Below are 13,026 nucleotides of genomic sequence, written 5' to 3'. Positions count from 1 at the left end.
TAAAGCAGACATCTGCCACAGCAGGACAAGGAAAAACAAAACCCACTCTCCTAACATTTATTGAAGGTTTACTCTCTGCCAAGCCTTATACTAAAAGCTTTATATGCACGCTCATTTAATCCTCACAACTCTATAAAGTAAGAACTATCATCATTACCATTTTACCCATTTTTGCAGATGAGGAAATTTCAACACGAAGAAATTAAATTGTTTGTTGAGGGTCACGTGGCTAATAAGTCAAAGAGCTGGAATCATCCCAGGTCCTCTGGGCCTTGGTTTCCCATTTATAGAAGGTGGCTCTATCTCAGAGAGGAGGACCTCAAAACAAAGCCATAAGGAAGCTGAATGTAAATTGAAGACTATAAAGGGTAGATAAATATTACTTATAGCATAGTAGCATAGTAGCTAAGAATGTGATTTTCAGAGTCAAGCAGACCCGGGTTCAAGTCAGTCTTTGCAATTAAAAAGTATCCTTGAGAAAGTGATTCTCTCAATCTAACTTTAAGGGTTGCCAGAGTTAGCAAAATACAAATACAGGAAGATGAGTTAAATTTGAATTTCAGATAAACAATGAATTTTTAGCATAAGTATGTTCCATATAATATCTGGAATGTAATTATACTAAAAAAAATTGTTCCTCTGCAATTTAAATTTAACGGGGCAGCTTCTGTTTTATCTAGCAACCCCTAACCTTAGTTTTCTCATCTGAAAAGATAAGATAAAAATAAATAACTGGTAATGTATCAGTGTCACCAAGTCTTCTACTTGTCTTTAAATATCCATCCTTGTCTTCTCCCTTAGTAACAGAACACTAAATTTTTAGCTGGGCTTGAAGCTACCCAACTAAATGATTACATTTCCTAGCCTCCCTTGCAGAAAGAAATGGCCATGTGACTAAGTTCTGCCCAAAGATGTGATGGAGAATATAGAGTAGAGAGATTTCTAGGAACTTGCCTTGAAAATAAAAGATTACATCCAGTTTTTGACTTCTTTTCCTTACATGGATATAATCGCTGAAATTCTAACAAATTCCGTTCTAGGCCATAAGGATTTGCTGCATGCCCTGAGAGTTGGCAGACACAAGAGCTGAAAACATTAGGCAGGAATGACCGTTGGCCACAGTCCTTACCTTGGCTGCATGTTAGAATTTTCTGGGCACTGTTGAAAACTCCCCATGCCCCAAACAATTAAATGAAAACTTCTGTGGACATCTGTACTTTTTAAATTTTAAAATTAATTGTTTCATTGATATAATTGTACATATTATTGCGGTACAATTTGATGTTTTGAGACTTATCTATTTTGGATAATGATCTAGTCAAGGTAGTTGGTGTATCCATCGCCCAATGCATTTATTATTTCTTTGTGGTGAGAACATTCAAAAGCCTCTCTTCTAGCTATTTTGTAATATAGGATATCTTATTGTTAAACATTTAAAGCTTCCTAGGGTCACACTGTATGGCAAAGGAGAAAACAACTGCTTTAAGTTTTCTTCACTGATTTCCAAATAATACCCTACGAATAACAAGAATTGCTATGGCCATCCAATGGACATTACAATAGGGTAGTTTTCGACTGGGGTCCAGGATTCATGGATTGTTTTTTTAACCAAGCACTCCAGGTGGTGCTTATCTTCAGTCAGGTTTGGGAAGCGCTGTGTCAAGGTCAATGAGCATAAGAATCAGAATCACTTGGAGAGCTCATTTTTTTTAATGAGATAGAGTACACATATCACAGAATTCACCAATTTCAAGTGTGTACTTAAAATTCAATGACTTTTAGTAAATGTACTGAGTGGCACCATAAATCATTTTATTTTTATATTTTGTAGCAACAGCCTCTCACTATGTTGCCCAGGTTGGTCTCGAACTCCTGGGCTCAAATGCTCCTCCCACCTCAGCCTCTCAAGGGGCTGGGATTACAGGCCCAAGCCTTTGCACTCGCCCTATAAATCAGTTTCAGAATATTTTCATCCCCCCAGTAAGATCCCTCCTGCCCATTTACAGTGAATTCTCATTCCCGCCTCTAGCCCCGGGCAACCACTAATCTATGTTCTGTCTTTATAAATTTGCCTTTTCTGGACATTGCATACAAATGGAATCATATAACATGTGGTCTCATGCCTGGCTTCTTTCACTTAGTGATGTTTTCATTTCACTTAGTAATGTTTTTGAAGTTCATTCATGACACAGCATGTGCCAGGAGTTTGTTCTTTTTTTTGCTAAGTAGTATTTGATAATACCACGCAGCAAAAGTTTGCTGAAACCCAGACCCAGTCCTGGACTCCACCCACTTAGATATTCTTTTTCAGTTGAATTTGCATTTCTAACAAGCTCTCAGCTGGTGCTGATCCATAGACCACACCTTGAGTTGCACTGGTCCAGAAAATGCCAAACCACAACTGACTCATTTAACACATCAGTCTACTAAGTACAATTTCCCAACTAGTGACAGAACTTCATCATGAAGTTCATATGAGTTCATCCTAAAGAGACTTATCGCCAGACTTTGCCTTTTATTTTTACATTGTCATCTACTGACAAAGGTGTCACTACACACAGATCCCTGCCAAAAGTTCAAAAGCCGTTTAGAAAATTAAAGGAAAATAAGATCATCAACACTCAGGATCATTACATTTGCCCAACAACTGCAAAGAAAATGTTTTGCTTCATTAACAATTAGTAAAGATAATTTGAAAAGACAAAAATTAAAATTATGCTAATACAGCAAACTGTCAATCATATACTTAAATATCAAATATTCATTGTTAATGAGAGTGCAGAAAAATAAGTGTTCCCATTTACAGCTGGTAGAAGATTAATTGGTAAAACTATCTTGGAGGATAACATCACAGTATTGTCCATATCAAGGTCTTTAAAATACTCGTGCCCCTTTCTCAGAGTCACAGAACTTGTGGTTGTAGCAATGATAGTTGAACCCAGATAGTCTCCAACGTCTGAGTTATTAACCACTACAGGACATTTCCTCTTAAAGGAGTTCACAGTCTACTTAGAGAACAGAGATTTCCACAGAGTAAATAAAGGAGCAAACTTTTATTTTTATGGAGGAAGGGCATGATAAAAATATAGTATGAATGGCTGGGCACAGTGGCTCATGCCTGTACTCCCAGCATGTTGGGAGGCCAAGGCAGGAGAATCACCTGAGGTCAGGAGTTCGAGACCAGCCTGGCCAACATAGTGGAAACCCGTTTCTACTAAAAATACAAAAATTAGCCAGCTGTGGTGGCACACACCTGTAATCCCAGCTGCTCAGGAGGCTCAGATGGGAGAATTGCTTGAACCTGGAAGGTGGAGGTTGCAGTGAGCCAAGATTGTGCCACTGTACTCCAATCTGAGTGACACAGCGAGACTCCTTCTCAAAAATAAAAAAAAATTAAAAATATAGTATGAATGGAACATGTAACAAGTCTTAAAATTTTCATATTAGAAAATGGATACTTAATTCCAATGGCTTTATGTTACCTTTCTGATAAGGTGGAATAGATCACAGATATTTAGAGTTGTATTAGGGAGTTTTCACTCCCATTTCTAATGGGTAGATCTTCTGGACTGGCTGGACTCAGTGCCTCTCAGCTAGGCTTGCTTGTGTGTTTGTGTTCTGTTCTAAGGTTGTTGAGCACTGGTAGCTTGGCTGGACAGTAGCTAGTGTCAGCTGCCCTCATTCACATGTCTGGAGTTTGCTGGCTAGGAACAATAGGAGTGCCACATGTCTGTCACCATCCAGCAGGCTGCCTCAGGCTTCTTCACATGGCGGGCTAGCCCAGGCTTATTCAAACAGTGGCAGGTTTCAAGAGAAGCAAGAAAAGGCAAACCCCAGCGTGCAAGTCTTTTGAAGAAGAATCTGTGGCCACCTTTGTAATCTACCACAGTCTACCCTCTGCAAAATTTACATTCTACTCACAGACAAATATGCTTGTCCCATCTCCAGACCCTCCAAAATATCATCCAATTATAGCATCAGGATTAAGCTCTAGGATTCTATTTTTAAAGATTTCTCCTAATGAAATAACTAAAAATGCACATACATATACAACACTGTTTGAAGCAGTGCTGTTGTTCATGTAGAAAAGCCAACTGAAACTTAAATGTTCAACACAGTAGAAAAGGGACTACACATACTTTAATATTTTCAATATGTTACAGAGGCCAAGAGCCCTGATATTTGGTAAAAGTGATGAGTTCAAATCCCAGTTCTGCCAATTGTGGGCTGCACAACTCTTAATCTTTAAGAGATTAAGGAAATCACTTAATCTCTCTCTGCCTCAGTTTCCTTATATGTAAAATGGAAATAACAACACAACCTACCTCACAATATGGTGATTCCTAAAAATATTAACATAAAATTACCATACGGTTCGGCACATTTCTGAAAGCAAGAACTCAAACAGATATTTGTACACCCATCTTCATAGGAGCATTATTCACAATAGCCAAAAGGTTGAAGTAACCCAAGTGTCCAAGGATAAACAAAATATGGTTTATTTATACAATGCAATATTATTCAGCCTTGAAAAGGGAGGAAATTCCACATGTTACAACATGGATGAGCCCTGAGGACATTATGCTAAGTAAAATAAGCCAGTCACAAACATTGTATAATTCCATTTCATGAGGCACCAAGAGAGCCAAATTCATAGAGGCAGAGAGTAGATTGGCAGTTTCCAGGGGCTGGGGGGACAGGAAATGGGGACTTGTTTAATGGGTACAGAGTTGCAGTTCAAGATGAAGAACTTCTGGAGATGTACGGTGGTGACTGTTGCACAACACTGTAACTGTACTTAATGCCACTGTATTGTACACTCAAAAAATAGTTAAATGGTAAATTTTAGGTTATGCGTATTTTACCACAATAAAAAATGGAAAACATAACTGCCTCATAGAGTCTCTGTAAGAAATAAATGAGTTAATATATGCAAGCCATTAAAATAGTAGCTGGCACACAGTAAGCATATGAGTGATACATGACAAATAAGATGCAATATACTTTCAAATATTAACATGTAAAAATACAAGAGAAGGTTAAACAGAAATGCAGAATACATTTTCAGATCATGCAGTGTCGGTAAAAATCTAATTTTCTTCGAATATATATATTTTTTATTTTTTATTTTTTTGTGAGATGGAGTTTCACTCTTGTTGCCCAGGCTGGAGTACAATGGTACTATCTCGGCTCACTGTAACCTCCGCCTCCCATGTTCAAGCGATTCTCCTGCCTCAGACTCCCAAGTAGCTGGGATTACAGGCATGAGTCACCACACCTGGATAATTTTTGTATTTTTAGCAGAGATGGGGTTTCACCATGTTGGGCAGGCTGGCCTCGAACTCCTGAACTCAAGTGATCCACCCACCTCGGCCTCCCAAAGTGCTGGGATTACAGGTGTGAGCCACTGCACCTGGCCTGCTTCAAATATTGTAAAGATCTATGTATATCTACACATAGGAAAGAAAGGATGCAAAATCAAGTGCAACAAAATGTTATCCTGGTTAGTTTGGGGTGATGAGATTATAAGTGATGTTTGTCTTGATATATTTCTGATTTTTTCTCCTTTGAGCAAGAATGTGTGTTATTTTTATAAGCACCACCCCTAATCATACTTTTTAGGAGTTTAAGGGAGCTTTTCTGGCCCAATATCCTGTTTATATGTCCTCAATAACTAGAATGTCTTTCTTTTTCCAGAAAAAGACACCAACCACATGCCCTCTCCATGTACTGTTTATATTCCCTCAAACTTCACCCATGTGCCCAGATCAGGGGTCCCTCTAATAAAGGCAGTTCTCAGAACATTCATTTCACGTCCTGTACTCAGAGGAATTCTGAGAAGCACCAGAGACAAGGAGACTAGAACTTCAAGGAGACTTTCTTGCCTGACTTTCCTGCCATGGATGCTGTGAACCTTTCACAGCTTGTGCTTTTATCACTGCCTAGAGTTATTCTCCCTATTCCACCTTTGTCAAAATACTTTCTATTTTTCAAGGCCCAACTGGATTTCCTATCTTTGTGCAGCCTTCCCCAATTCTCCAGGCCGAGAGGAGCTCCCCATCCTGAGTTGCAAAGGCAGTTAGCAACTACCCAATCAGTTCTCTTGATGTGTCTTCCTACACAACTAAAACTATGAGTTTCCTGAGAGCGGGGATGGTACTCACTCAGGTCTGCAGCAGGGATTCAATTAATACATATTAGATACAAAAAGTATTTTGTTTGGTTTTACCTTGGCTATGCCATATACCTAATGGTATCCACAAACTCATATGTTAAATGACAGACTATTCTTGTCAAGTTTGCATGATAAGAGAATGTAAAGATCCAGTAAATCATCTGACGTGGCGGGGGTCAGACAACAATAAAACGCCTTATTCCAAAAGTGTCACAATTATCCCAAAGAATCATGATAATAAGAATGAGTCTGCCTGAATCCATCTCAGCAAGCTGAGCCCAAAACATTGTCCTGGTCAAGCTTTAATTTATACTGCAAGAAATGGAAATTTTTCAATGATATTCACCTGAATAATTGAATGGTTTATTGCTTTGGAGAGGAACAATTGAGTAGTGTACTTCATTGTTTGGAAGAGGACTGACTGAATGTTCCATAGCTTGAGAGGGGAACAATGGGGCATGAAACAATTTGGAAGAGAAATAATTAGCATTCCATTGTTTAGGAGAGGAACAATATCCCATTCCTTAAGATAGGAACACTTAAGGACAGACTTCTACCAATTTAGGACACTATTCCAACTAAAAGTTATTTTTCAAGCCATTTATTTATTTGGAACAGAAAATATATTTACCTAAAGGAATCATGCTTGTAATTATTTGTGAGATCCAGAGTAGTACCTTCATCACCTCCAAAATCTATTAAGTTTCCACTATATTTGAAGTAGAGTGCCAGTTTCAATTTCATTGACATTATACCACCAATTCTAACATTGTACCAATAAACAAGTGTATTCCCAAATCTAGCTCTGGCTACCAAGAGGTTGCTTTACTGCCTTCACTGCAAACACATGTCCTCTTTCTCCACTGTCCCTGCTGGAAGTGCTTCCCAGGTGGACAGATTAGATACTTCAGTCAAGTCATTGTAACTCTCAAATATTCTGCATAAAGTAAAATTGACTTGTGTGTATTGGCATAAGAGAAAGTAACTCTCCAGGCTAGTCATTCCTTAGGGTGTCCCGAATGGAGCATTGACTCAAATGTTTTGGATCCAAAAGTCAGTGAGAAATTTAAGGCTAAATCTCAACGTTCTATCACTTTATCTTGTCTCCCAAAAGTACCATCTGCTCAGCCAATGGAACAAGATTTCAAAGCTCTCGTTGTCTTCAAGCTTTTTGCCACCATTTAGGAACTGAGATGAATTTCTGAAAGTGACAATATCTTTTGGATAGATTTCAAATAAACCCTTCCACTCTCTTCTATTTTAATGTCTGTGGTAGACTGTTTGCAAAACTGGCCACCATAGTTTCCCTCCCCTTAATCACACCCTTGCATAGCCCCCGCATAGCCCCCTACCCCACTGACTCTGAACTTGCCCATATAGCTTCATTAACTGATGGGACAGCAGAAAAGGCAATGCAAACAGAGACTTAAAAAGTGCTTATGCATTGCGGCTTGCTCTATTTTTTGTTGCTTTTTTCAACTTTTATTTTAAAATCAGAGGATACATGTGCAGGTTACAAAGGTATATTGCATGATGCCGAGGTTTGGAGTATGAATGAATCCATCACTCAGGTAGTACCCAGTAGTTTTTTTCAACCCTTACTTCTCTTCTTCCCCCTCCTCTCTTGCACTCCCATGTCTATTGTTTCCATTTTTATGACCATGTGTACTCAATGTTTAGCTCCCACATATAAGTGAGAACATCCAGTATTTTGTTTTCTGTTTCTGCATTTGTTTTCTTGGGATAATGGTTTCCAGCTGCATCCATGTTGCTGCAAAGAACGTAGTTTTTTCTTTTTAATGGCTACATAGTATTCCACAGTGTATTTATAGCACATTGTCTTTATACAGTCCACCATTGATGGGCACCTGAGTGATTCCATGGTTTTGCTATTTTGAATAACACTGCAATGAACATACGGGTGCATATGTCCTTTTTGGTAGAACAAATTGTTTTCCTTTGGGTATACACCCAGTAGTGGGATTGCTGAGTCAATGGTAGTTAACTCTCAGCTCTTTGAGAATCTCCAAACTGCTCTCCAAAGTGGCTGAACTAATTTACATTTCCACCAACCGTGTTTAACTGTTCCCTTTTCTCCACATCCTATCCAACATCTGTTTTTTATTTTTTCATTTTTTTAACAAAAGCCAGTCTAACTGGTGTGAGATTGTATCTCATTGTGGTTTTGATTTGCATTTCTCTGAGGATTGGTGATATAGTTTGGATGTGTGTCTCTTCCAAATCTCATGTTGAAATGTGATCTCCGATGCTGGAGGTGGGGCCTAGCAGGTGGTGTTTGGGTCATGAGGCCAGATCCCTCATGAATGGCTTGGTGCTGTCCTCTTGGTTATGAGTGACTTCTCACTCTGAGTTCATGTGAAATCTGCTTATTTAAGAAGAGACTGGCACCTCTTCCCTCCTCCTCTTACTCTCGTCGTGTGATACACCTGCCCCCTTTTTGCCTTCTATCATGATTGTGAGCTTCCTGAGGCCCCCACCAGAAGCCAAGCAGATACTGGTGCCAAGCCTGTACAGTCTGCAGAACTGTGAACCAAAATAAACATTTTCCTTATAAATTACCCTGTCTCCTTTATATTCATGCAAAATTGACTAACACAATGATGGTGAGCATTTTTTCATGTTTGTTGGCCACTTGTGTCTTCTTTTGAAAAATGTCTGATCATGTCCTTTGTCCATTTTTTAATGGGGTTATTTTTTGCTTAAGTTGTTTAAGTTACTTATGGACTCTGGATGTTAGAATCTTTGTCAGATGCATAGCTTGCAAATATCTTCTCCCATTCTATAGGGTGTCCGTTTACTGTGTTGATAGATTTTGTTTTTGGTTTTCACTGTGTAGAAGCTCTTTTTAGGTCTCACTTGTCAATTTTAGTTTTTGTTGCAATTGCTTTTGAGGACTTAGTCATAAATTATTTCCCAAGGCCAATATCCAGAACGGTTTTTATGGTTTTCTTCTAGGATTCTTATAGTTCCAAGTCTTACATTTAAATCTTTAATCCATCTGGAGTTAATTTTTGTATATGGTGCAAGACAGAAGTCCAGTTTCATTTTTCTGCATATAGCTTACCAGCTATCCTGGCACTGTTTATTGAATAGGGAGTCCTTTCCCATTGCTTATTTTTGTTGACTTTGTTGAAGATAAGATGGTTGTATGCATGTGGCTTTATTTCTGGATTCTCTATTCTGTTCCACTGGTCTATGTGTCTGTTTTTGTACCAGTACCATGCTGTTTTGGTTACTGTACCCTTGCAGTATAGTTTGGAGTCAGATAATGTGATGCCTACAGTTTTGTTCTTTTTGCTTAGGATTGCTTTGGCTATCCAGGCTCTTGTTTGGTTCCATATGAATTTTAGAAGAGTTTTTTTTCTAATTCTGTGAAAAATGGTGTTGGTAGTCTGATAGGCATAGCACTGCATCTGTACATTTCTTTGGGCATTATGGCCATTTTAATGATGTTGATTCTTCCAATCCATGAGCACAAGATTTTTTCCATTTATTTATGTCATCTCTGATTTCTTTCAGAAGTGGTTTTGCAATTCTCCTAATAGAGACCATTCATCTCTTGATTAGCAGTATTCCTAAGTATTTTACTCTTTTTGTGACTATTGTAAATATGATTCTGTTCTTGATTTGGCTCTCAAACATTATTGGTGTATATAAATGCTGCTAATTTTATATATTAATTTTGTATTCTGTAACATTGCTGAAGTTGTTTATCAGCTCTAAGAGCCTTTTGGTGGCATCTTTGGGGTTTTCTAAATACGATGATATGATGATACAAATCATATCATCAGTGAAGAGAGATGGCTCAACTTCTCGTTTTCCTATTTGGATGCCTTTTATTTCCTTCTCTTGCTTGGCTGCCCTGGCTAGGACTTCCCATGTCTATTTTAAAAACTCTACTATCATGTGACGAAGCCTGGTCTAGCTTGCTGGATGAGAGACACAGTTGCCTCAACTGACAGTCTGCCAACTGCCAGGTGTATGAGTGAGGTCATGACTATTCAGTCACTGGTTGGTCTGCCAGATGACAGCAGATTCATGTGCAAGCCCAGCAGAGGTCAGCCAAGCTGACTCAAACCAGAGGAACACGCTGATCACAGAATGAGGAGCAGAATGAACGTCAGTATATTTTGCAGTGGATCATTACACAGCAAAATCTAACTGGTACAGAAACTGCTACCTAAAATTGGGGTGCTACCACAACCAAAATCTAAAACATGTGCATTGTCTTTGGGACCAGCTGATGGAGCTTTGAAAAGAGGCAAGGAAAATGTTATGAAGACTAGACAAATGGTGAGCAAGCTGTTAGCAGAAATGGGAAAGTAGTGAGAAAACAGCAATGGAAATATGAAAATGTATTGACATGTGATATACAGGATGGAACAATTAGCAATGCTGCCATCTTCAGCAACTGGGGTGATAGCAAAGGTACATAAACTTTTAGACACTGGCAAAATTATTTCCATGTATAATGAGGAAAGAGTTGACTGGCTTATTTAGGTGCCTATGATTAGATACAGGAAAAGAAAGAGTAGGTGAAGGAAGACTTGTTCAGTTGTAAGCAGAATTTACAAGAAATAGAGTCAGGATTTGGTGGATGGTAACATAAGTCTGTTGTTCAATTCCAGGTTTTTGAGCCAGTCAAAGATTCTCATAGCAAGCAATGACCACCAGCAAAAGAAATCAAGGATGTGACTCTAAGACACTTTGTGAAGGCCTCTGAAAGATTTAATGAGCTGCCTATCAGAATTGTTGGCTAGAGAAAAGGGTATATAAGAACTTTAGGGTGATTTTCCCAGAGTAGAGACAGGCTTACGTGGAGTAGGGTATACTTATAATGGGATACACAAACCCACAAAGTGTTAAGGGACTTGTACCAATAAAACACTCATCAGTTTTAACTGGATGAGAGTGATAGGTGCCTTTATATAGGCACAAATGGGCAAAAAAAAGCTAGTCAACTACCAATATGTGTCATTTCCAACAAAAAAAGGATGGGCTGGGTGCAGTGGCACATGCCTGTAATCTCAGCACTTTGGGAGGCCAAGGCAAGCAGATTGCTTGACATCAGGAGTTCGAGACCAGCCTGGCCAAGATGGCAAAACACTGTCTCTACTTAAATACAAAAATTAGCCAAGTGTGGTGGTGTGTGCCTGTGGTCCCAACTAATTGGGAGGCTGAGGCATGAGAATCGCTTGAACCAGGAGGCAGAGGTTGCAGTGAGCTGAGATCACACCACTACACTCCAGCCTGGGCAACAGAGTGAGATTCTGTCTCAAAAAAAAAAAAAAAGTCTCAAGAGGTAGGATCAAAAATCAAGATAATAGACCATTGAAACCAACAGACTTGGAGTCTCTCTCAAAGAATTACACTGGGTCTTGATCAAGAAAAATTTCCTATCTCCAGAGTATAAGACAGAGCAATATTTGTCTGGCGAGATTTCAGAATTGCTATGGACCACAACTACTATAAGCCTCCCATCATTTTCACTTTTATGGTTGTCCTTTCCTGTCTTACCATAGTCTGTTGGGTGTGTGGGGGTCAGATGTTTCTTTTAGGTTAAGGTCTCCAGATTACTGATACCCACATTCAAAGAACCATACCTAAGAAGGCTCTTCTATATCTGGATGTGATGTAGATCAGGAAGTCCTAGATAATCTTAAAATTAATACATAATATAGATGTACATATTTTAGAAATACATGAGATATTTTCATATATTCATATAATGGGTAAAGATTAAATAAAGGTAATTGGGATATCCATCATCTCGAATATTTATCTTCTCCCTATGCTAGGAACATTCAAATTATTGTACCTATTTTGAACTGTACAACAGGTTGTTAACTATAGTCATCCTACTGCTTCTATCTAATTCTTCTATCTAACTGCATATTTGTACCCATTTATCAACCTCTCTTCATTCCCTCATCCACTTCCACCTTTCCCAGGCTCTGGTAATCACCAATCTACTATCTTCAACAGATTCACTTTTTCAGCTCACACATATGAATGAGAACACGCAGTATTTGTTTCTCTGTCTTTGGCTTATTTCACTTAACATAATGACCTCCAGCATGTTGCTGCAAATGACAGGATTTCATTCTGTTTCGTGGCTAAACAATATTCCATTTTGTATATATACCATATTTTTCTTTCTCCATTCATCCATTGAGGGGCACTAAGGTTGAGTTCATATTTTGGTTATTGTGAATAGTGCTTCAATAAACACGGGAGTACAGCTATCCCTTTAATATACTGATTTGCTTTCTTTTGGATATAAACCCAGTGGTGGAATTGTTAGATCATATGGTGGTTCTATTTTTAGGTTTTTGAGGAACCTAGATAGAGTTAGAGTTTTCTGTAGCGGCTGTACTAATTTACATTCTCACCAACAGTGTACAAGAGCTCTCTTTCTCCACATTTTTGCCAGCATCCATTATTCCCTTTTTAATAAAAGCCATTTTCACTGGGGTGAGATGATATCTCATTGTAGTTTTGGTTTACATTTCCCTGATGAGTGATGTTGAGCATTTTTTTCATATACCTATTTGCCATTTGTATGTCTTCTTTTGAGAAATGTCTATTCAGATATCTTGCCCACATTTTAACCGGATGCTTTGTTTTTTGTTATTGAGTTGTTTGAGCTTCTTATATATTCTGGTTATTAATCCCTTGTCAGATGGGTAATTTGCAACTATTTTCTCTCATTCTGTGGGTTGTCCCTTCACTTTGTTGATTGTTTCCTTTGCTGTACAGAAGCTTTTTAGCTTAGTGTAATCTGATTTGTCTTTCTGCTGTCATGTGCCAGGGGTACATGTGCAGGTTTG

The 13,026-nt window shown here is 38.5% G+C and overlaps 1 long non-coding RNA gene across 1 annotated transcript in view; it reads right to left on the bottom strand.

Annotated features, from left to right (window-relative positions):
* The window catches only part of LOC134809725 (uncharacterized), a 527,418-nt gene that overhangs the window by 500,512 nt on the left and 13,880 nt on the right, over positions 1–13,026 (bottom strand). The window lies entirely within an intron of this gene.

Source organism: Pan troglodytes, chromosome 23, assembly GCF_028858775.2.
Source record: "Pan troglodytes isolate AG18354 chromosome 23, NHGRI_mPanTro3-v2.0_pri, whole genome shotgun sequence".
Taxonomy (NCBI): domain Eukaryota; kingdom Metazoa; phylum Chordata; class Mammalia; order Primates; family Hominidae; genus Pan; species Pan troglodytes.
This window is presented reverse-complemented; position numbering and strand designations above follow the sequence as displayed.